The 22,568-nt window shown below is 44.9% G+C and overlaps 1 long non-coding RNA gene across 1 annotated transcript; it reads right to left on the bottom strand.

Moving 5' to 3' along the window:
• Nucleotides 1-8,573: 8,573 nt before the first annotated feature.
• Nucleotides 8,574-11,667, bottom strand: LOC147972345 (uncharacterized). Its single transcript, XR_015603407.1, has 2 exons — nt 10,188-11,667; nt 8,574-8,881 (listed from the first exon to the last, which is right to left on the bottom strand). It is a non-coding gene; the product is annotated as an uncharacterized LOC147972345 (long non-coding RNA).
• Between the last annotated feature and the right edge of the window lie 10,901 nt (nt 11,668-22,568).

Raw genomic sequence — 22,568 nt, 5'->3', positions numbered from 1 at the left:
TATTCTCCAAGCTTGATCTCCGTATGGGCTATCATCAGATTCGCATTCGTGAGCAAGATATCCCTAAGATAGCATTCAGAACAAGCTGTGGTTCATATGAATACATTGTCATGTCTTTCGGCCTCATCAACGCTCCGCCAACATTCTCTCGCATGATGAACTTCATCTTCAACCCCTACACAAATGACTTCGTCTTGGTCTACCTCAATGACATTTTGATCTTTTCCAAGAACAAGGAAGATCATGCCAAGCACTTATGTTTGGTGCTGGATAAGCTCAGAGAACATCAGTTCTATGCCAAGTTTTCAAAGTGCGAGTTTTGGCTCGATGAGGTTCTCTACCTTGGGCATATCATTTCTGCCAAGGGCATTGCTGTGAATCCTGAGAAGGTGTCTGCAATTGTGAATTGGGAACCACCTCAGAACATGAAGCAACCCTGTAGCTTCCTTGGTCTCGCAAGCTATTGTCGAAGGTTCGTTGAGAACTTCTCTAAGATCGCGAAGCCTCTTTCCAACCTTCTCCAGAAGCACATCAAGTATGTTTGGTCTCCTTAATGTGACATCGCTTTCAACACCCCGAAAGAGAAGTTAGTCACTGCTCCAGTTCTGACTCCTCCTGATGAATCCAAACCGTTCGAGGTCTTGTGTGATGCTTCTCTTCAAGGTCTTGGTGCAGTATTGATGCAAGAGAAGAAAGTTGTGGCTTATACCTCTCGCCAGTTGAAGCCCAATGAAAAGAACTACCCCACTCATGACCTCAAGTTGGCGGCAGTTGTTCATGCTCTGTTAACTTGGAGACATCTCTTATTGGTAAGAAAAGTAGACATCTTCACTGACCACAAGAGTCTCATGTACATCTTCACTCAGCCAAACCTCAACCTCAGGCAGACTCGTTGGGTCGAAATGATTCAAGAGTATAATCCGAGTATCGAATATACTCCAGGCAAGGCCACTGTAATTGCTGACGCATTGAGCAGGAAGGCTTACTGCAACAGTCTGATTCTCAAGCCTTACCAACCCGAACTTTGTGAAGCTTTCCGCAAACTCAATCTGCAAGTTGTTCCTCAAGGTTTCCTCGCCAACCTCCAAGTCTCTCCTACCTTGGAAGATCATATTCGTGAGGCTCAACTTGTTGATGCTATGGTGAAGAACGTGAAGATTGGGATTGCCAAGAGTCAACCCAAGTACAAGTGTTATCGCCTTGATGACAAGGATAATCTATTCTTCGAGGATCGCATTGTTGTGCCTAAAGGTGACCTTCGTAAAGTCATTATGAACGAGGCTCACAATTCACTCCTCTCTATCCACCCTGGCAGTACAAAGATGTACCATGGCCTCAAGCAGTTGTATTGGTGGACTCGAATGAACCGTGAGATTGCTCAGTTCGTGAATGAATGTGATGTCTACAGAAGAGTGAAGGCAGAACACCAACGACCAGCTGGTCTCCTCCAACATCTTGCCATTCCAGAATGGAAGTTTGACCACATTGAGATGGACTTCGTGACAAGATTTCCAAAGTCCAAGCGTGGCAATGATGCTATCTTCGTTGTCATCGACAAACTCACTAAAGTGGCTCACTTTCTGCCTAACAAAGAATCCATCACAGCAACTCAATTGGCAGAGCTATATACCTCTCGGATTGTCTCTCTGCACGGCATTCCGCAGTTGATATCTGCAGATCATGGCAGCATCTTCACCTCCAAGTTTTGGGATTCTTTTCAGAAGGCCATGGGCACCAACATCCATTTCAGCACAGCTTTTCATCCTCAAACTAGTGGCCAAGTCGAGCGAGTAAATCAAATTCTTGAAGATATGCTAAGGGCTTGCGTCATCTCTTTCGGTATGAAGTGGGAAGATTGTCTTCCATATGCCGGGTTCTCCTACAACAACAGCTTCCAAGCTAGTTCGGGCAAGGCCTCATTTGAACTTCCCTATGGAAGGAAGTGCCGTACTCCTCTTAACTGGTCAGAGACTGGTGAACGTCAACTTCTTGGCAATGACTTGATCACAGAGGTAGAAGAGATGTGCAAAGTCATTCGTGATAACCTCAAAGCCGTGCAATCGCGCCAGAAGAGTTACTATGATAGCAAACATCATGATTTGGCTTTCGAGATCGGAGACCATGTCTACCTCCGCGTCTCTCCAATGAAAGGTACTCACCGCTTCGGTATCAAAGGGAAGCTTGCCCCTAGATACATGGGTCCTTTCAAGATCGTCAGCAAGAGAGGCAATCTCGCCTATCAACTTGAGCTTCCCTCCAACTTTGCAAACGTGCACGATGTGTTTCACGTGTCTCAACTCCGCAAGTGCTTCAAGACCCCTGACCGCACCGTCAACTTCGAAGACATTGATCTCCAAGAAGACATGTCTTATCATGAGCACCTCGTTGCTATTCTTGAAGAAACTGAGCGCAAGACTCGCAACAAGTCAATCAAATTCCTCAAAGTCAAGTGGTCACATCATTCCGACTGTGAAGCCACCTGGGAACGCGAGGATCACCTCCATTCTAAGTAACCGGAGTTTTTCCAGTCCTAGATCTCGGGACGAGATCCTTTCGTAGTGGTGGAGTGTTGTAACACCCCGGATGTAATTTACCTTATTTGTACTCCAACTCTTGTCGTTTCCGGCACTAAGTTATTTTATTTCCACGTTGTCGGGTTTTTGTCTCCGTGTGTTTTGTCTTTGTCATGCATCTCATATCATGTCATCATGTGCATTGCATTTGCATACGTGTTCGTCTCATGCATCCGAGCTTTTTCCCCGTTGTCCGTTTTGCATTCCGGCGCTCCTATGTCCTCCGGTGGTCCTTTCTACCTCTTTTCGTGTGCGGGTATTAAACGTCTTTGGATTGGACCGATACTTGTCATGCAGCCTTGGTTTACTACCGGTAGACCGCCTGTCAAGTTTCGTGCCATTTGGACTTCGTTTGATACTCCAACGGTTAACCGAGGGACCGAAAAGGCCTCGTGTGTGTTGCAGCCCAACACCCTCCCAAAATGGCCCAGAGACCCACCTAAACCCCTTCCATCTTCTAGATCATTCAATCACGATCGCGTGGCCGAAAACCACACCTCATTTGGAGCTCCCTAGCTCCCTCTACCTATAAAACTAGCCCCTTCTCCGAAATTTGCGGGTCAATCTCCCCCTAACCCTAAAAAATCTCCTCGCGCCGCCGCCGGACATGTCCGTCCCAGGCGGACGAAATCGCGCCACCGCCCCGCACCAGTGGCGTAGTGCCACGTGACGCCACCCTCCGCTCCCACGCGAGGCCCGCCGAGCCCGCTGCCGGCCCCCGAGGGCCCGCAGAGCCGCGCCGCCCGCCGACTTCGTCCTCTTCCGCTCCGGTCGCCGCGCCGCCGCGGTTGCCCTCGTCGGGATTGCGCCAGCGAGCCGCCGCCCCGCTCCTTCATCGCGGTCGCCGTCCTCTTCCGCTCCGGCCGCCGGAGCTCGTCGTCGCCAAGCTCCGCCGCCGCACCTTCGCCTTCTCCGGTCGTCCTCGACCTCCCCGGCGCCGCCCCGCACCAAGTTCGGCCTCCTTTGAAACTCCGGCGACCTCGGACTCCTCCGGTGAATAGTGCTCCAGCGAGATCCGATCTGGATCTGAAACTTCTCACTGTTGACTTTTTCCTCCCCGAAACCCTAGATTTTTGCTATCTTTGACATGCCATAACTCTGCATCCGTAGCTCCGATTCATGCGTGTAGCATATCAAAATGTTCGTCTCGACGAGTACATCATTTTATCTCATTGCATCATTTTCATTTGAGCTCATCTTGATGCCCGAAATGCTGTTGGAAGAGGGCTATGTGATGATTATGTCAGATCTGTTTCAGCAAATGGCCTTTTGTCATTTTTGCCATGATTGATGTGTGCATGCTATGATCCTGAGCTCTTTTGAGGATGATCAGTAAGGATGTTTTGTTAATATTGTTGTGCACTATCCATCCATGTCTTTGTTTGCAATTATGGAGCAACCTAGCTTGACTCAGTCGAGCTCTACTTTTGCTATAAAATGTTCCTGGTAGATTGTTAACTTGTTTAGCGATTTTGCCGAGGTTGTTGCTATTGATCCGTGCATGCTATGTTGTTGTTCCTTCCATGTCTAGCTTCTATTCCATGTCTTCTTGATGGGTGTATGCTTAGCTTGTCATGCCATGCTTTGTAATGAGTGCATCGAGCTCGTAAACATGCCTACTTGTTAACTGTTTTGCATGCTGCAGTTTTTCACTAAGTCTGAATATGTTTATGTTTTTGCTATGTTCACATGCTTGCAATTGTATTTTTTGATCCCTTTTGGCTCATGGTCACTAAGGGACTTCTGTTATATGATTAGAGTAGCTTCATGCCATGCCTTGCTTTGCCATGATATGCTCCTGTAGAATGTAGTTTTAATGCTCTAAAGATTGCTTCCTGATGATAAATTTCTGGATTGTTGTTATTTCACTAAGTCTTAAACCTATAATCATTTGCACTTTTGCCATGCTTGTTTGAACATGTTAATGGATGAATTAGCCGTAGCTCGGTGTTCATCTTTTGTCGAGCATCATGAGTGAATCCCTGCCATATATTTTTTTGCCATGTTTGGGTGCAGTAGCATGTTGTTCTTGATGCATTTAGATGGTCTCGTGCTGATTATCGCAGACCGGTGCCATATTTTTTTTGCTTCCCATTTCCAAACCGTGCATCCGATTCCGGTGATCTTTATATCGATTTCGACCAAAATCAACTCACCTTTCTAGTGGCACTCTTGTATTTCCATGTTGAGGCCAGGTTAAATCATTCCTTTGCAAATCATGCATATGCATCGCATATCGCATCCCGCGTATCATACCATGTTTGCATCATGTTGCTTGAGCATTGCACGTGGTTGATTGTGTTCCCTTTTGCTTGTTGTTCTTGTTTGGGTAGAGCCGATAGATGAGTACGTGAACGAGGAGCCCATTGAGTATGCTTTCGAGGATCAAGGCAACTCTGAGAATTTTGCAGGCAAGATGACCATACCCTCGAAATCACTTCTATCTTTTCTTGCTAGATGCTTGCTCTTTTGCTATGCCTATGCTATGATACCTACCACTTGATTATCATGCCTCCCAAATTGCCATGTCAAACCTCTAACCCACCATGTCCTAGCAATTCGTTGTTTGGCTATGTTACCGCTTTGCTCAGCCCCTCTTATAGTGTTGCTAGTTGCAGGTGAAGATTGGAGATCGTTCCTTGTTGGAACATGATTATTGTTGAGATATCATAATATTATCTTGTTTATCTTAATGCACCTATATACTTGGTAAAGGGTGGAAGGCTCGGCCTTATGCCTGGTGTTTTGTTCCTCTCTTGCCGCCCTAGTTTCCGTCATATCGGTGTTATGTTCCCGGATTTTGCGTTCCTTACACGGTTGGGTTATAATGGGAACCCCTTGACAGTTCACCTTGAATAAAACTCCTCCAGCAATGCCCAACCTTGGTTTTACCATTTGCCACCTGGCCTCTTTTTCCCTTGGGTTTTCGGAGCCCAAGGGTCATATTTATTAAACCCCTCGGGCCAGTGCTCCTCTGAGTGTTGGTCCACCTCGTCAGCGACCGGTGGCCACCAGGGGCAACTTTGGGCTGGCCTACTGGAAGTTTGGACAATCTGAGTGTGCCCTGAGAACGAGATATGTGCAGCTCCTATCGGGATTTTTCGGCACAGTCGGGCGGTGTTGCTAGACTTGCTTTACCATTGTCGAGGATGTCTTGTAACCGGGATGCCGAGCCTGATCGGATTGTCTTGGGAGAAGGAATATCCTTCGTTGACCATGAGAGCTTGTGATGGGCTAAGTTGGGACTCCCCTGCAGGGATTTGAAGTTTCGAAAGCCGTGCCCGCGGTTATGGGCGGATGGGAATTTGTTAATGTCCGGTTGTAGATAACCTGAAACTTAACTTAATTAGAATGCACCAACCGCGTGTGTAACAGTGATGGTCTCTTCTCGGCGGAGTCCGGGAAGTGAACACGGTGTTGGAGTAATGATTGACGTAGGTTGTTCTAGGATCACTTCTTGATCATAGTTGTTCAACTGTGCTTTTGCTTTCTCTTCTCGCTCTCTTTTGCGAATATGTTAGCCACCATATATGCTAGTCGCTTGCTGCAGCTCCACATCATACCTTTACCTTACCTAAAAGCTCAAATAGTCTTGATCGCGAGGGTGTGAGATTGCTGAGTCCCCGTGACTCACAGTTTACTTCCAAACCAGATGCAGGGACCGATGATACCGTTCCAGATGATATGACCGAGCTCAAGTGGGAGTTCGTTGAAGACTCTCGTCGTTACTATGTGTCTTTCCCAGATGATCAGTAGTGGTGTCCAGTTGGGGCGATCGGGGACTTTGTCGCATTTGGGGGTTGATCTTTATTGTGGTACCATAGTCGGACCCTGAGTGTATTGGATGAATGTAATGACTTATTTATGTATTTGTGTGACGTGGCGAGTGTAAGCCAACTATGTACTTTTCCCCTTTATCTATTTACATGGGTTGTTGTGAAGATTACCTCACTTGCGACATTGCTTTCAATGCGGTTATGCCTCTAAGTCGTGCTTTGACACGTAGGAGATATAGCCGCATCGAGGGCGTTACAGCACCCGAGGTGGGCACAACCCACCAGGGCACGCCTGGGCCTCCTGACGCGCCCTGGTGGGTTTTGCTCCCCTCGGGGCACCCCCCAGGCACAGCCAGGGCCCGTTGTGTTCCTTCTGGCCCATAAAAATTCTCGGTAAAGTTTCGTGGCATTTGGACTCCGTTTGATTTTTTTTTTCTGCAATGTAAAAAACATGGGGAAAACAGCAACTGGCACCAAGTCAATAGGTTAGTACCAGAAAATGATATAAAATGACTATAAAATGATTATAGAACATCCAAGATTGATAATATAACATCATGGGACAATCAAAAATTATAGATACATTGGAGATGTATCAGTGGTATATAGTACACGTCAAAGAGGTGGGAGGGGACTAGCATATATATTATACGTACGCGTCTATGCACAAGTACACCTCGCTCAGTGTCGGGACTTTTTTGTTACCGAGACACGTGCCACATCAAAATTGTGGAATTGGCTATTCAAACATCAAACAACACCTATTTGGCCCACATGCATGCACGTCGTGGTTATCCTAGCTAGGACACTCACGTGTAACGCTTTCATCTGTGGGCCCACAAGGCCATCATCGATGCATGCATGCATCACTTTGACCTACATCGGGAGAGTTTAATTTATTTCACCATCGATGAGGATTCTTTTGGGCTGTACATATTACGGTAGGAGCATATAGTATGCGTCGAAGAGGGGAGAAGGGGACCATCATATGTAGTACGCTTCATGAACCTCGCTCTGTGTGGGTGCATGGTTTACAGTTTTTGAGGCATGTGGCACATCAAAGATGTGCATTTTGGGTATTCAACATATATATGTTTGGCCCACATGCAAAGCGATGGTGGTTGTCCTCTCGCACCCACTTAAGTGGTTATCAGCGATATCGATGCTTTTCATCTGCCGGCCCGCTTGGTCCATCACTACTTTTTGCCTGACAACGAGAGAGGCTAATTTGACTTAGGAGGGGATTATTATTTTTGCTTGTAATACGGTTTGACATGCATGATATAGTTTGAGCACACACACATGCATGTGTACGCATGAATCCCTCCCATCGAGTTGAAGTGGCTAGTACAAGGAGATGTCATGAACCAATCTCGCTCTATGTGGGGAGTGTACGATTTTCGACACACGCGCCACAACAATGTTGTGAAATGGTATTCAAACATGCATGCACGCATCACCTCCATACATATGCATGTAGTGGTTGCCTTCAAACGGTACACTCCCTCGCGTGGTTATCGGCAACAAGCCTATGAACATCCATGATCACCTTGACCGACAACAAAATAGGTTACCATGGCGGATTCTTCATTTGGTTCGTGTTATCGTAGTATAGGTCATGGTGAGATTCATACCTAATTAAGTTTGAGCGCATATACTATGCACGCATGCATGCATGCATGAATCCCCGTCATTGGCTTGAAGTGTGGTGTAACATACATATGCATCATCAACCTAACCATCACTCAGTGTGGGGATTTCTACTTCAAAATCCCGGTGCCACATCAAAGTTGTTCCATTGTGTACTCAAAAACACACCTCTCCATACATATGTTTGGGCCACACGCATGCAGTGGTTGTCTTCGGGGACTAGATACTTGTGTGATTATTGGCGAGCTAGCCCATCTCCGGGGTCGCATGAACGACCATCACTTTGACCAATAACAAGAGAGAGGTTGCACGACCAAGGTGGATTATTCTTGGTCCGTTTTACGATCCATCTTGGTGAGATATGCCTCTCTAGCCCGCCGACTGAAAGTGTGTGGGGGATGCTACTTCGCACTTTGCTAGGTGAACCTCGGTTGGGGGGGCATGCATTCATAGCTTAGGATTCCCTTCATGCCAACATGAGTGTGACGCCCCCGATTTGACCGTACACTAATCATACACGCAAATGTGTACGATCAAGATCAAGGACTCACAGGAAGATATCACAACACAACTCTAGACACAAATTAAAATAATACAAGCTTTATATTACAAGCCAGGGGCCTCGAAGGCTCGAATACAAGAACTCGATCAAAGATGAGTCAGCGGAAGCAACAATATCTGAGTACAGACATAAGTTAAACAAGTTTGCCTTAAGAAGGCTAACACAAACTGGGATACAGATCGAAAGAGGCGCAGGCCTCCTGCCTGGGATCCTCCTAAACTATTCCTGGTCGTCGTCAGCGGGCAGCACGTAGTAGTAGGCACCTCCGGTGTAGTAGGAGTCGTTGTCGAAGGTGGCGTCTGGCTCCTGGGCTCCAACATCTAGTTGCGACAACCAGGTAGAAGGGATAGGGGGAAAAGAGGGAGAAAGCAACCGTGAGTACTCATCCAAAGTACTCGCAAGCAAGGAGCTACACTACATATGTATGCATTGGTATCAACTGGAATAAGGCTATCAAATGTGGACTGAACTGCAGAATGCCGGAATAAGAGGGGGATAGCTAGTCCTTTTGAAGACTACGCTTCTGGCAGCCTCCGTCTTGCAGCATGTAGAAGAGAATAGACTGAAGTCCTCCAAGTAGCATCGCATAGCATAATCCTAACCGATGATCCTCCCCTCGTCGCCCTGTGAGAGAGCGATCACCGGTTGTATCTGGCACTTGGAAGGGTGTGTTTTATTAAGTATCCGGTTCTAGTTGTCATAAGGTCAAGGTACAACTCCAAGTCATCCTGTTACCGAAGATCACGGCTATTCGAATAGATTAACTTCCCTGCAGGGGTGCACCACATAACCCAACACGCTCGATCCCATTTGGCCGGACACACTTTTCTGGGTCATGCCCGGCCTCGGAAGATCAACACGTCGCAGCCCTACCTAGGCACAACAGAGAGGTCAGCACGCCGGTCTAAATCCTATGGCGCAGGGGTCTGGGCCCATCGCCCTTTGCACACCTGCATGTTGCGAACACGGCCGGAAGCAGAACTAGCCCCCTTAATACAAGAGCAGGCTTACGGTCCAATCCGGCGCGCGCCACTCAGTCGCTGACGTCATGAAGGCTTCGGCTGATACCATGACGTCGAGTGCCCATAACTGTCCCCGCGTAAATGGTTAGTGCGTATAGGCCAGTAGCCAGACTCAGATCAAATACCAAGATCTCGTTAAACGTGTTAAGTATCTGCGAACGCCGACCAGGGCCAGGCCCACCTCTCTCCTAGGTGGTCTCAACCTGCCCTGTCGCTCCACCTCAAAGTAACAGTCGGGGGCCGTCGGGAACCCAGGCCCACCACTACCTGGATGGAGCCACCTGCCCATTCAGCCCCCATCTCCGAACAGTATCATAAGTAATGTAACAGTATAAGTATAAAGCATATGCCCGTGATCACCTCCCGAAGTGATCATGGCCCAGTAGTATAGCATGGCAGACGGACAAGAGTGTAGGGCCACTGATGGAACACTAGCATCCTATACTAAGCATTAGGATAGCAGGTAAAGGTAACAACAGTAGTAGCAAGGACAGGCTATGCATCATAATAGGATTAACGGAAAGCAGTAACATGCTACACTACTCTAATGCAAGCAGTATAGAGAAGAGTAGGCGATATCTGGTGATCAAAGGGGGGGGCTTGCCTGGTTGCTCTGGCAAGAAGGAGGGGTCATCTTTGATGTAGTCGAACACACGAACATCGGCAGCGGTCTCGAAGTATACCGGAAAGGAGTAACGGAGGGGGAACACAATAAATAGCAGAGCAATCAAATGTAACACAAAGCAAGAAGCGGCAATACGTTGTGCTAGGGGTGACCTAACGTAGGGATAGGCGATACCGGCGAAGAGGGGAAATATCCGGGGAAGTATTCCCGGTGTTTCACGATTCCGGACAGATGAACCGGAGGTGAAATGTTGCAGGTTCCCTATGCTAGGGATGCGTGGCGGACGAACGGGCCGCGTATCTGGATTCGTCTCATCGTTCTGAGCAACTTTCATGTACAAAGTTTTTCCATCGGAGTTACGGTTAATTTTTTATAATTTTCCAAAGTTTTATCAATATTCTAGAATTTTGTGTTTAATTTAAATCCGAATTGACCAAGTCAATGTGACTAGTCAAAAGGAGAGGTGGTGGCCCACATGTCATGGACATAGGTGTAGATTACTTAGGCTAAATTAATTTAAACTAGGGGGCCACATGGCATTGTTTATATAGACTAATTAGCACTAAATTACATCCTACCTAAACTAGCCCTAATTAATCCTAGCCTAATTAAACCATGGGCCGATCGGTGGCATAGTCAGCCGTGGGTACACACACGCAACACACATAGCTAGGGGTTACTTTTGTTCCAACAAAGCATTTTGTGATTTTTGTAGGATTTAAACCATGCATCAAATGAATTTGGTCCAGTGGAGTAATATGAAGTTTGTCAAGTGTACATTCTACTCATATTTATTTTTGGCCTCTTAGTAGTTGTTTAACCAGAGTTTAGGGGCTGCCGAGGGGGTTACCCGATGTAATATTTGTAAAGCTAACCATAGTAGCAGCTACAGTAGTTAGTAGTAATAGTAGGTTCAGTAGAGCAGCAGCGTAGTAGTAGGATGCAGCAGCAGGTCCATCAGCGGTTAGCAGCGCTGTGGGCAGCAGCAGGCGATGGCGAGGCCACGCACGGGCGCGCGGGCAAGGGTGCATCGGGCGCGGCTGCGGCGGTCAGCGGCAGGGGGAGGCGCTGCGTGCGGACGAGCAGCAGCAGGTCAGCCGGGCGGCAGAGAAAGCAGCAGCGGCAACAGAAGGCCATAGTGGGCGGGCGGCGCGGCGTGGTCTCGGTGACCGCGGGCACGAGCAGAGGCAGGGGCCGGTGTGTGCGGGTGTGTGCGGCGACGTGCAGGGGATGAGCGATGCGACGGTCAGAGTGGCGGCAAGGGTGGACCCGGGGCTAGAGGGCGCTACAAGGCGAGCGAATGGGCTCTTCGGCCTCCTGGCAGTGCCAGGAGCACAATGCGAACACTGGTTCGGGCAGAGGAGCGCGGGGTACTCGACCCCCGTCGGCCACGGCGGACGGCGGAGTTCGGTGCTCGCGGACGCAGTGATTCGGCATGAATCCAAGGGGGAAGCAAAGGGGAAAGGAAGAAGGGCTCATAGTGAGCCTGTAGATGAGCAAGGTGGGCTCGGGGAGGGCTCGACGTAGCCGGAATCGATGACGAAGTTCGTTGGGGCCAAGGAAGAAGACGACATCATAGGGCTTGATGTAGGGGCTCCCAACTCCAATAGGTTGATGTGGATGACGAAGCAGTCAACGAAGGAGCCGGCGGACGCGGTGGCTTGTTGCGGGGTGCTCTGTGGCTACACGTGCGGCATGGCGGCGACGACTGCAGAAGCGTCCATGGCGGGAGAAGATGCAACAACTCGTGGGGGAGGGGAAGAAGATCTCGGAAGTATCCAATGCGTCGATGCTGGCGTTCTTATCCACCCCGCCGCATCTGTAGCGACGCGGGCGACGAGCTGGCGTGGCTGGGACGGCTTCTAGCGCTCGGTCGTGTTCGACAGGTGGAGGAGAGATGAGGGGGGCGTCGCTAGCTGGGTTGGCCGACTCCTATGGACTAGGGCCCAGTTGGACACTAGGATTTGTTCCTTTTCATATTTATTTATTTATTTATTTACTTAGCTACTATTTTGTACTCTCTTTTTACATCAATTACTTTTGTAAAATGTAAAACCTTGTCATATAATTACTATGCATTATTTTACTCTGCCACAAAAAGTTTGGGTTCGAAATAATTTATTAAGCTTGAGTTCATATTTAAATGGGATAAAAGGTGTTGTTGGTCCATTGTTTTAATATCAAGAGGCAATTTTATATTTTGCAAAATGTTAATTCTTTCATGACAAATTGTTAGTGAATATTTGCAACCTACCGAACATTTTTGTTTCACCGTTTCCAGAAATAATAATTTGACTTGTTATTTAAAATTTTGAATTGTTTTTAAACCTTCGCGAGATTAATAATAGTAATCGCAGTGACGTGGCATCATTAGCAGAGATTCACTGTAGTTTAATTATTCGAGCATCACAATGAGGGGGGCTCCTAGCTACTTCGCAGTCTGCTAGGTGAACGTCGGTAGAGGGGAGGGGCATGCATTCATAGCTTAGGATTCCCTTCTTGACGACACGAGGGAGGGGGGCTGCTGGCTACTTCCCACTTTGCTAGGTGAACCTCAGTTGGGGGGCATGCATTCATAGCTTAGGATTCCCTTCATGCCGACATGAGGGGGAGTGGGGGCAAGCAATATTGTGCGCTTTGCGAGATAGGTGCCACATCGAAGTTGCATTTGGTATTTGAAAATCAAACAACCCTTCTCATACATAAATTTGGTCCACATGAAAGTGTTTTCGTGTTTTGACCCTCTCCCTCGTCATTTTTTGCTGAATTTACGAACATTAGACAAGTCGGATGACTCAACAGACACGGTTCACTCAAACTAACTGTATGCATTGGGCTCCACGAGGCTTCCCCTCTCAATAATATCTACCCGCCTGCAGCTTTTTTCTGTTTCATAACACACGGTTATTGTGTTTCGACCGTGTGTGATGTTTCTTGTTCCCAATCCCGCCTGCATCCCTCGAAAATATCTGCCCGCCTCGATGGTTTTTCTGTTTCATAACACACGGTTGTTATCTCTGGACCATGTGCGATGCACCATCATCAACATTTTCAATAGCCCCGGCAGTTCACTCCCTCCTTTGACTCTCACGTAGTAAAATTTCCAGTACCCGCGTCATTTCCTCAAACACACACCCCCCTCCACACACACACACACACCAAAACCTCCTCCGGCATGTGCACACACACACACACACACCCTCCCTCGCTCGAAACCCTAGCAAGGTCCCCGCCGCCGCCGCAAGGCCTCCATTGTCAACATCTACCGGTTTGCCCGTGTAGCTTACCCACCGATCTCCATACCTAGGCCGCCGTGAGTTTCTTAGATGACACCTGTCAAACACCCCCTTTCCCACAGATCGCCATCCCCATCCCCCACTCCAGAGCGTCGCAGCCTAAGCTCGGCTACGCTTCCCGTGCAGCTCGAGGAGAGACTAGCCCAAAAGAGGTGTATCGCGGTCTCTTTGCCTGATGTCACCGAGGAAGTTGACGACCATTACTGGCGGCAGGCACTCAAGTAGCGGGCTAGAGTATGCGGGCATGTCTCGACCGCCAGTTATGACATCAAGGTCATCGACAGCGATGGCCTGAGGCGGGCTATGTCACAGGTTAAGTGGCCCACCCCCAACCCCTCAGGTTCAACCTCCGTCGATCTCATACATGGACCCGCCGCTGATCTCCTCTGACTCGTTGTCAATAATTTGCCATCCTACATCGCCATCTAGCCCCTTTTGTCATTTCTGAAGGACACGTTCTGTGACACTGGCTTGGGATCCACAGCTTCCAAGTCAGACCTCATTGACGGCGACCACGAGGAGGGCATCCTCTCCGGCTCTTCCAAGGGAAAAGAGCCCATCTGCTCTTCCAAGGGGAAAGCGCCCGCCTGCGACATCAGGGAGGGCACCCTACAGCCATGCTCTTCCAAGGGGAAGGAGCCCATCTACGACAACATAGAGCGCATCCATGGTCCGTCCTCTTCCCACGGGAACGAGCCCATCTGTGACAAGTGAGAAAACCCATGATTTGTTTTGTCGTGCCTCTTCACAGGGGGAAACCCATGATTTGTTTTGTCAAGTCCCTTTTGTAGTGTAGTGAGAATATGTTCAGTTTTAATTGCTATATCCGGTTGTTTGCAGTATGCCTTGTTTATTTTAGTTATTCACAATGTGATGATCTATATGTGCAATTATTTACTGTGCAGTACATTTCATCAATCCAGTTTTAAACATACTGATAGGAATGAATATATTTTCTTATTGTTAAGCCTATTATAGCTAGCATATGCCTCTTTTAAAGTTTTTTGATTGTTTAGTTGTTTGTAGTTAGCATATGTCCATTTTAAACTGCTATCTTTGGTTGTTCGTAGTATGCCTTGTTTATTCCAGTTATTCACAACGTGATGTTCTATATGTGCAAGTATGAATTGTGCAGTTCAATTTCATCAGTACTAGTTTCAACAATACCACTATGAATGACTACATTTGGTTGCTGCATCTTGTAGTTAAGACGCCTTTCCATTTTTATTTAACAATAACCAGTGTACTTAGACCGACACAATACCAGTTTGAATGACTATGTTTGCTTGTTGTTAAATGTTAGGCCTGTTGCAGTTAACACACCTTTCCACTTGTTTTGCTTTACTAGCGTGCTTAAACCTGCACACTGAAGCTATCTTTTGGAGATTGCCATGGATAATTTTGATTGATGTTTAGCCTGCTGTGCTTAACATGCTTCTCGATGTACCTACACGGGACAATTTTGGGAACGACTATTATTTTCCATCGAGGTTAGTTTCATCCCATGGCCTATATATGCTCACTATTCAGGATATCGGTAGCTGGTACCATATAGGCCGGGGGTTGATAAGGGACTAATCGATGAATCAGACTTTTAACTGAATATATCTAAAACCCATTTATTGTTAGCTTAACTAGGGCCATATGTAATATATCTGAGGCTACATAGCAACATGCACTGTACTTAATGTCTAAATATGCAATCCTAGGCTACATAGCAACAAGGAAGAGTGTTACATTAATGTTCTGATGATGTCTAGATATACGTAGAAGTGCAGCAGCAGCAGCAGCAACAAAAACAACAACACAGCCCTCTTTGGATACTCAACTTAGCTAGAGGTTAGAGTTAGTTTATAGCTCATGATTAACCCTGAACTAACTCCATCCAAAGAGTTGTTTGGATGGCAGGGTTAGATTAACACTAAATGCACCAGGAGAACTAGCTCCAATTATCACCTCTTGGGTTGGATAGTTTTTTGGGGTGGGTAATAGATGCAACTAGCTCAAACTAGCCCTCATGTTTAGATATACATTAGGGATATTTGAGCCCGAACTAGCTCAAACTAATTGTAACCCATGGATACAGCAGTAGTTAATCAGTCGATAATTTGTAAGAATGCACTAAACTCCTTCTGGCCCATAATATAAGATGTTAATTCATCTAATATGTGAGTATATTGGATGTTATAAGATATTATAAAAGAGTGTTGTACTACATCATTGTGCAATTGCTGTTTAGCTTCTAATATTAACTTGGTGCTTTTAGGTACATATGTCACTGGTAAAGATCCACGCTTCGACCCTTTCTGCGTATGGGGCAATGAGATATCGATGAACCAGCATCAAGTAAGGAAGCTGATAAAAATTGTTAGTAAAATGGGTCCAAAGATGACAATTAAACTATTTGTTTACACTTTATCCAAGACAACAACGAACTACAAGATGGTAAGTCAGAACTCTGCAGCCTTCTTTTTACTGCCCATAATGAGTTGTTTTAGATGACAATGTCTGAATCTTTTTCCTTTGCAGTGGTTACCAAAGTAGTTTACTCAAGATTACCTCTCAAACTACATGATTGGAGGGCATGCAAAGGTCAACATATTACTACCAAAACACGATGATTATCTAGATGTTTTCATGATGACCATGAAGGATGGACAGTCGGCCATCACAAGGGGTTGGACTAGAGTCATGCGTGCCTTCTGCATGGAGGAGGGCACAATATGGGCATTCCACTTCACCTTGTTCAGCAACTAGAATGTATTTCGCTCTTTACCGTCTTTAATAGTACAAGTATACAACTGTCTTTCATCATTGTTTCTTTGGTTCTTATGTAATTCTTGAACATATGTACCTATGAATCGAATAATGCATTGGTTGTTTGAACCTGATGGATATGAATAAAGCTATAGCATACATTCAAATTCAAATTCAAATCAGGTACAATTTGAAATAGCAGCAATTAAATTACGGTGAAATTACACTCTCCAGGTCGTTACGGCACACATGGTTGATAAAACACAAATGTTTGCGATATACACCATAATCTGAGACGGTTCACAAAGAGGAAACGTGTGCAAGCATGCACACAGTTGCCGTTTGCAAAGCGTGTGCGATGTCAGACAATATCACAAACGGTGCGGGCAAACTAAACGTTTATGTTAGTTGCCTTATCGTACACGATTCGCAACCATGAACTGTTTCTAATGAAGTATGCATCGTAAACGTTGCACCACAGAATAGCGTGTGCGATAGTTGTCGTGTACGACGATGTTACGACGGTTCGACGTTTCGTAATCCTGTCCGACACTCGTACGACGATTAGCTAATCTTCTTAATTAGTTATCGCATACGGTTTGGGAAAAGCGAATGTGTGTGATTGTATGCTTATCATACACGTTCTATCATAGTGAACTGTTTGTGATGGGTCGCGCATCATAAACGTAGCACCACAGAATACCGACTGCGATGGCAATGCGAGCACAAACGAATAGGAGCACTGTATATGCATCTTGGCTCCCTATCCCCGACGGTTTCTGGGTCGTGTGGGAAGGACCCCCCCCCCTATCACCGTCACTCACTAGACGATGGTTCCAAATGTCATCGCGGAAAGGGGTTAAAAATCGTTTGTATAGCACTGACGCGTACCAGTGGTATAAGAGTATATATAGGAGGAAGATCTAGGTTAGGAGGTCTACGAGGGTCCCACAAGGTTGGGGGCGCCCTACCCCCCTTGGCGCACCCTCCACCCTTGTGGCCACCTCATGGCTCTTCTGACTTGCACTCCAAGACTCCTGGGTGTCTTCTGGTCCAATAAAGATGATCACGAAAGTTTTATTCCGTTTGGACTCCGTTTGGTATTCCTTTTCTACGAAACTCTAAAACAAGGAACAAACAAAAACTAACACTAGGCTCCAGGTTAATAGGTTAGTCCCAAAAAATCATATAAAATAGCATATTAATGCATATAAAACATCCAAAACAGATAATATAATAGCATGGAACAATAAAAAATTATAAATACGTTGGAGACGTATCATATAGTGTGTATCTTCTCTATCAGTATATACATTGCCAATTTAGATGAAATGACAATAGTGTGAGCGGTGTGCATTAGATTGAGTATATCGCTATTTGGAACTATCCCTAGTATTGAAAAGGTAAAAAGAACAATGATGGTCAGCCTCACTAAGAAAAAGAAATAGAGTTGACTAGTTATCCTTGCTGAGGGAGTTAATTGCATAGAAGTATCACACTTTGGGACGTTGTAACGGATTGGTACCACTAGTCATATTTTTTGCATGTCAGTACCATCTTTGTGCCTAATTGTTGCAAGATGGTATAAACAGGGCTAACATGGCATGCTCTTTTGCGAAAAACCCCTAGTTTTTATTTAATCATGTGTATATCCTCGAGCTCATCGTGCGTGCGTGTTTGCTACCTCTTGAGCACTGCATTGGTTTTCCCTTGAAGAGGAAAGGGTGATGCAGTAAAGCAACGTAAGTATTTCCCTCAGTTTTTTAGAACCAAGGTATCAATCCAGTAGGAGACCACGCGCGAGTCACCTTGTACCTACACAAACAAATAAGAACCTCGCAACCAACACGATAAAGGGGTTGTCAATCCCTTCACGGCCACTTGCAAGAGTGAGATCTGTTAGAGATGATAATAATAATATAAATATTTTTGGTATTTTTAAGATATAGATTGAAAGTAAAGATTGCAAAATAAAATAGATTGGAAACTTGTATGCTGGATAATAGACCCGAAGGCCATAGGATTCACTAGTGGTCTCAAGATAGCATAAGTATTGTGATGGGTGGACAAATTACTGTCGAGCAATTGATAGAAAAGCGAATAATTATGAGAATATCTAGGTATGATCATGTATATAGGCATCACGTCTGTGATAAGTAGACCGACTCCTGCCTGCATCTACTACTATTACTCCACACATCGACCGCTATCCAGCATGCATCTAGAGTATTAAGTTCATAAGAACAGAGTAATGCCTTAAGCAAGATGACATGATGTAGAGGGATAAACTCATGCAATATGATGTAAACCCCATCTTTTTATCCTCGATGGCAACAATACAATACGTGTCGTTTCCCTTTCTGTCACTGGGATCGAGCACCGCAAGATTGAACCCAAAGCTAAGCACTTCTCCCATTGCAAGAAAGATCAATCTAGTAGGCCAAACCAAACTGATAATTCGAAGAGACTTGCAAAGATAAACCAATCATGCATAAAAGAATTCAAAGAAGATTCAAATATTGTTCATAGATAGACTTGATCATAAACCCACAATTCATCGATCTCGACAAACACACCACAAAAGAAGATTACATCGAATAGATCTCCAAGAGAATCGAGGAGAACTTTGTATTGAGATCCAAAGAGAGAGAAGAAGCCATCTAGCTACTAGCTATGGGCCCGAAGGTCTGAGGTAAACTACTCACACATCATCGGAGGGGCCATGGAGTTCATGTAGAGGCCCTCTCCATGATCAATGCCCCCTCCGGAGAAGCTCCGGAAAAGGCCCCAAGATGGGATCTCTTGGGTACAGAAGGTTGCGGCGGTGGAAATAGGGTTTCGTGGTGCTCCTGGATGTTCTTGGGGTGTATGGATATATATAGGAGGAAGAAGTAGGTCGGTGGAGCAACAAGGGGGCCACGAGGGTGGAGGGCGCGCCCCTTGCCTCGTGGCCTCCTCGATTGTTTCTTGACGTCCACTAGATCACGTTTGTTCCAAAAATCACGTTCCCGAAGGTTTCATTCCGTTTGGACTCCGTTTGATATTCCTTTTCTGCGAAACACTGAAATAGGCAAAAAAAACATCAATTTGGGTTGGGCCTCCGGTTAATAGGTTAGTCCCAAAAATAATATAAAAGTGTAAAATAAAGCACATTAACATCTAAAACAGATAATATAATAGCATGGAACAATCAAAATTATAGATACATTGGAGACGTATCAAGCATCCCCAAGCTTAATTCCTGCTCATCCTCGAGTAGGTAAATGATAAAAACAGAATTTTTGATGTGGAATGCTTTCTAGAATATTCTTCAATGATTTTTCTCTTATTGTGGCATGAATGTTCAGATCCGAAAGATTCAAGATAAAAGTTTATTGTTGACATAAAAATAGTAATACTCCAAGTATACTAATCAAGCAATTATGTCTTATCAAAATACCATAGCCAAAGAAAAACTTATCCCTACAAAGTCATATAGTTTGGCCATGCTTCATTTTTGTCACACAAAATGCTCTCATCATGCACAACCCCGATGACAAGCCAAGCAATTGTTTCATACTTAGCCTTTTCAAACTCTTTCAAATTTCATGCAATATACGAGTGCGAGCCATGGACATAGCACTATGGGTGGAATAGAATGTGATGATTGAGGTTGTGTGAGGAGACAAAAAGGGAGAAAGTCTCACATTTACGCGGCTAATCAATGGGCTATGGAGATACCCACCAATTGATGTCAATGCAAGGAGTAGGGATTGCCATGCAACAGATGCACTAGAGCTATAAATATGTGAAAGCTCATCAAAGAAACTAAGTGGGTGTGCATCCACCTCTCTTGCTCACGAAGACCTAGGGCATTTGAGGAAGCCCATCATTGGAATATACAAGCCAAGTTCTATAATGAAAAATTCCCACTAGTATATGAAAGTGACAAAATAAGAGACTCTCTATCATGAAGATCATGGTGCTACTTTGAAGCACAAGTGTGGAAAAAGGATAGTAACATTGTCCCTTCTCTCTTTTTCTCTCATTTTTTTCTTTTTTTCTTTTTTTGTTTGGGCCTTCTTTCTTTCTTTTTTCTTTTGGCCTCTTTTTTTCGTCCAGAGTCTCATCCCGACTTGTGGGGGAATCATAGTCTCCATCATCCTTTCCTCACATGGGACAATGCTCTAATGATGATCATCACACTTTTATTTTCTTACAACTCAAGAATTACAACTCGATACTTAGAACAAAATATGACTCTATGTGAATGCCTCCGGAGGTGTACCGGGATTGCAATGAATCAAGAGTGACATGTATGAAAAAATTATGAACGGTGGCTTTTCCACAAATACGATGTCAACTACATGATCATGCAAAGCAATATGACAATGATGATGCATGTCATAATAAATGGAACGGTGGAAAGTTGCATGGCAATATATCTCAGAACGGCTATAGAAATGCCATAATAGGTAGGTATGGTGGTTGTTTTGAGGAAGATATAAGGAGGCTTATGTGTGATAGAGTGTATCATATCATGGGGTTTGGATGCACCGGCGAAGTTTGCACCAACTCTCAAGGTGAGAAAGGGCAATGCACGGTACCGAAGAGGCTAGCAATGATGGAAGGGTCAGAGTGCGTATAATCCATGGACTCAACATTAGTATTAAAGAACTCACATACTTATTGCAAAAATCTACAAGTCATCAAAACCAAGCACTACGTGCATGCTCCTAGGGGGATAGATTGGTAGGAAAAGACCATCGGTCGTCCCACACCCCATGCTTCAAATTTGTCACATAAAATTCACCATACGTGCATACTACGGGACTTGCCAACTTCAACACAAGTATTCATCAATTTCACAATTACTCAACTAGCACACTTCTAATATTACCACCTTTATATCTCAAAACCATCTATCAAGCATCCAACTTCTCTTAGCATTTAAAATTTATAACCAAGGTGAATTACCATGCTGTTATAAAGGACTCTCAAAATTATATAAGTGAAGCATGAGAGATGAGTTATTTCTATAAAATAGAACCACTGCCGTGCTCTAAAAGATATAAGTGAAGCACTAGAGCAAAAATTATCCAACTCAAAAGATATAAGTGAAGCACATAGAGTATTCTAATAAATTCCAATTCATGTGTGTCTCTCCCAAAAGGTGTGTACAGCAAGGATGATTGTGTTAAACTAAAAATCACAGACTCAAATCATACAAGACGCTCCAAGCAAAACACATATCATGTGACGAATAAAAATATAGCTCCAAGTAAAGTTACCGATGGACGAAGACGAAAGAGGGGATGCCTTCCGGGGCATCCCCAAGCTTAGGCTTTTGGTTGTCCTTGGATTTTACCTTGGGGTGCCTTGGGAATACCCAAGCTTAGGCTCTTGCCACTCCTTGTTCCATAACCCATCAAATCCTTACCCAAAACTTGAAAACTTCACAACACAAAACTTAAGAGAAAATCTTCGTGAGCTCCGTTAGTAAAAGAAAACAAACCACCACTTCAAGGTACTGTAATGAACTCATTCTTGATTTATATTGGTCTTAAACCTACTGTATTCCAACTTTTCTATGGTTCATAAACTCTATTACTAGCCATAGATTCATCAAAATAAGCAAACAACACACGAAAAACAGAATCTGTCAAAAACAGAACGGTCTGTAGTAATCTGTAGGTTTCGAATACTTCTGGAACCCAAAAATTCTAAAATAAATTTGTGGACATGAAGAATTTATCTAATAATCATCTGCAAAAATAATTAACTAAATATCACTCTCCAGTAAAAAATGGCAGCAATTATCGTGAGCGCTAAAGTTTCTGTTTTTTACAGCAAGATCGAAAAGACTTTCCCCAAGTCTTCCCAACGGTTCTACTTGGCACAAACAATTATTAAACACAAAAAACACAACCAAAACAGAGGCTAGATAAATTATTTATTACTAAACAGGAGAAAAAATCAAGGAATAAAAATAAAATTGGGTTGCCTCCCAACAAGCGCTATCGTTTAACGCCCCTAGCTAGGCATAAAAGCGAAGATAGATCTAAGTATTATCATCTTTGGCATTTATCTTTTTAATGGAGTTATGCTTGAATCCGGGAGGTTCCTTACGTTTCGCTTCATACTCGGAGATTTTTAGATCTAGGGCATCCAACCGCTTATTGCAAAGTGTAATCAATGTATTCAAGCGGTGAAGGTTCCCTCCAACATTTTTAAAAGGTTCAATAGACTTTTGCAATTCGCATAATTTCTCTAAGATTTGGGTTCCCACGGGAGATGGTACCTTTTGTGGGGGAAGTATTCCTATTAT

This window comes from Triticum urartu, chromosome 5A, assembly GCF_056163025.1.
Source record: "Triticum urartu cultivar PI428250 chromosome 5A, HENAU_Tu73, whole genome shotgun sequence".
In the NCBI taxonomy this organism is placed as follows: domain Eukaryota; kingdom Viridiplantae; phylum Streptophyta; class Magnoliopsida; order Poales; family Poaceae; genus Triticum; species Triticum urartu.
This window is presented reverse-complemented; position numbering and strand designations above follow the sequence as displayed.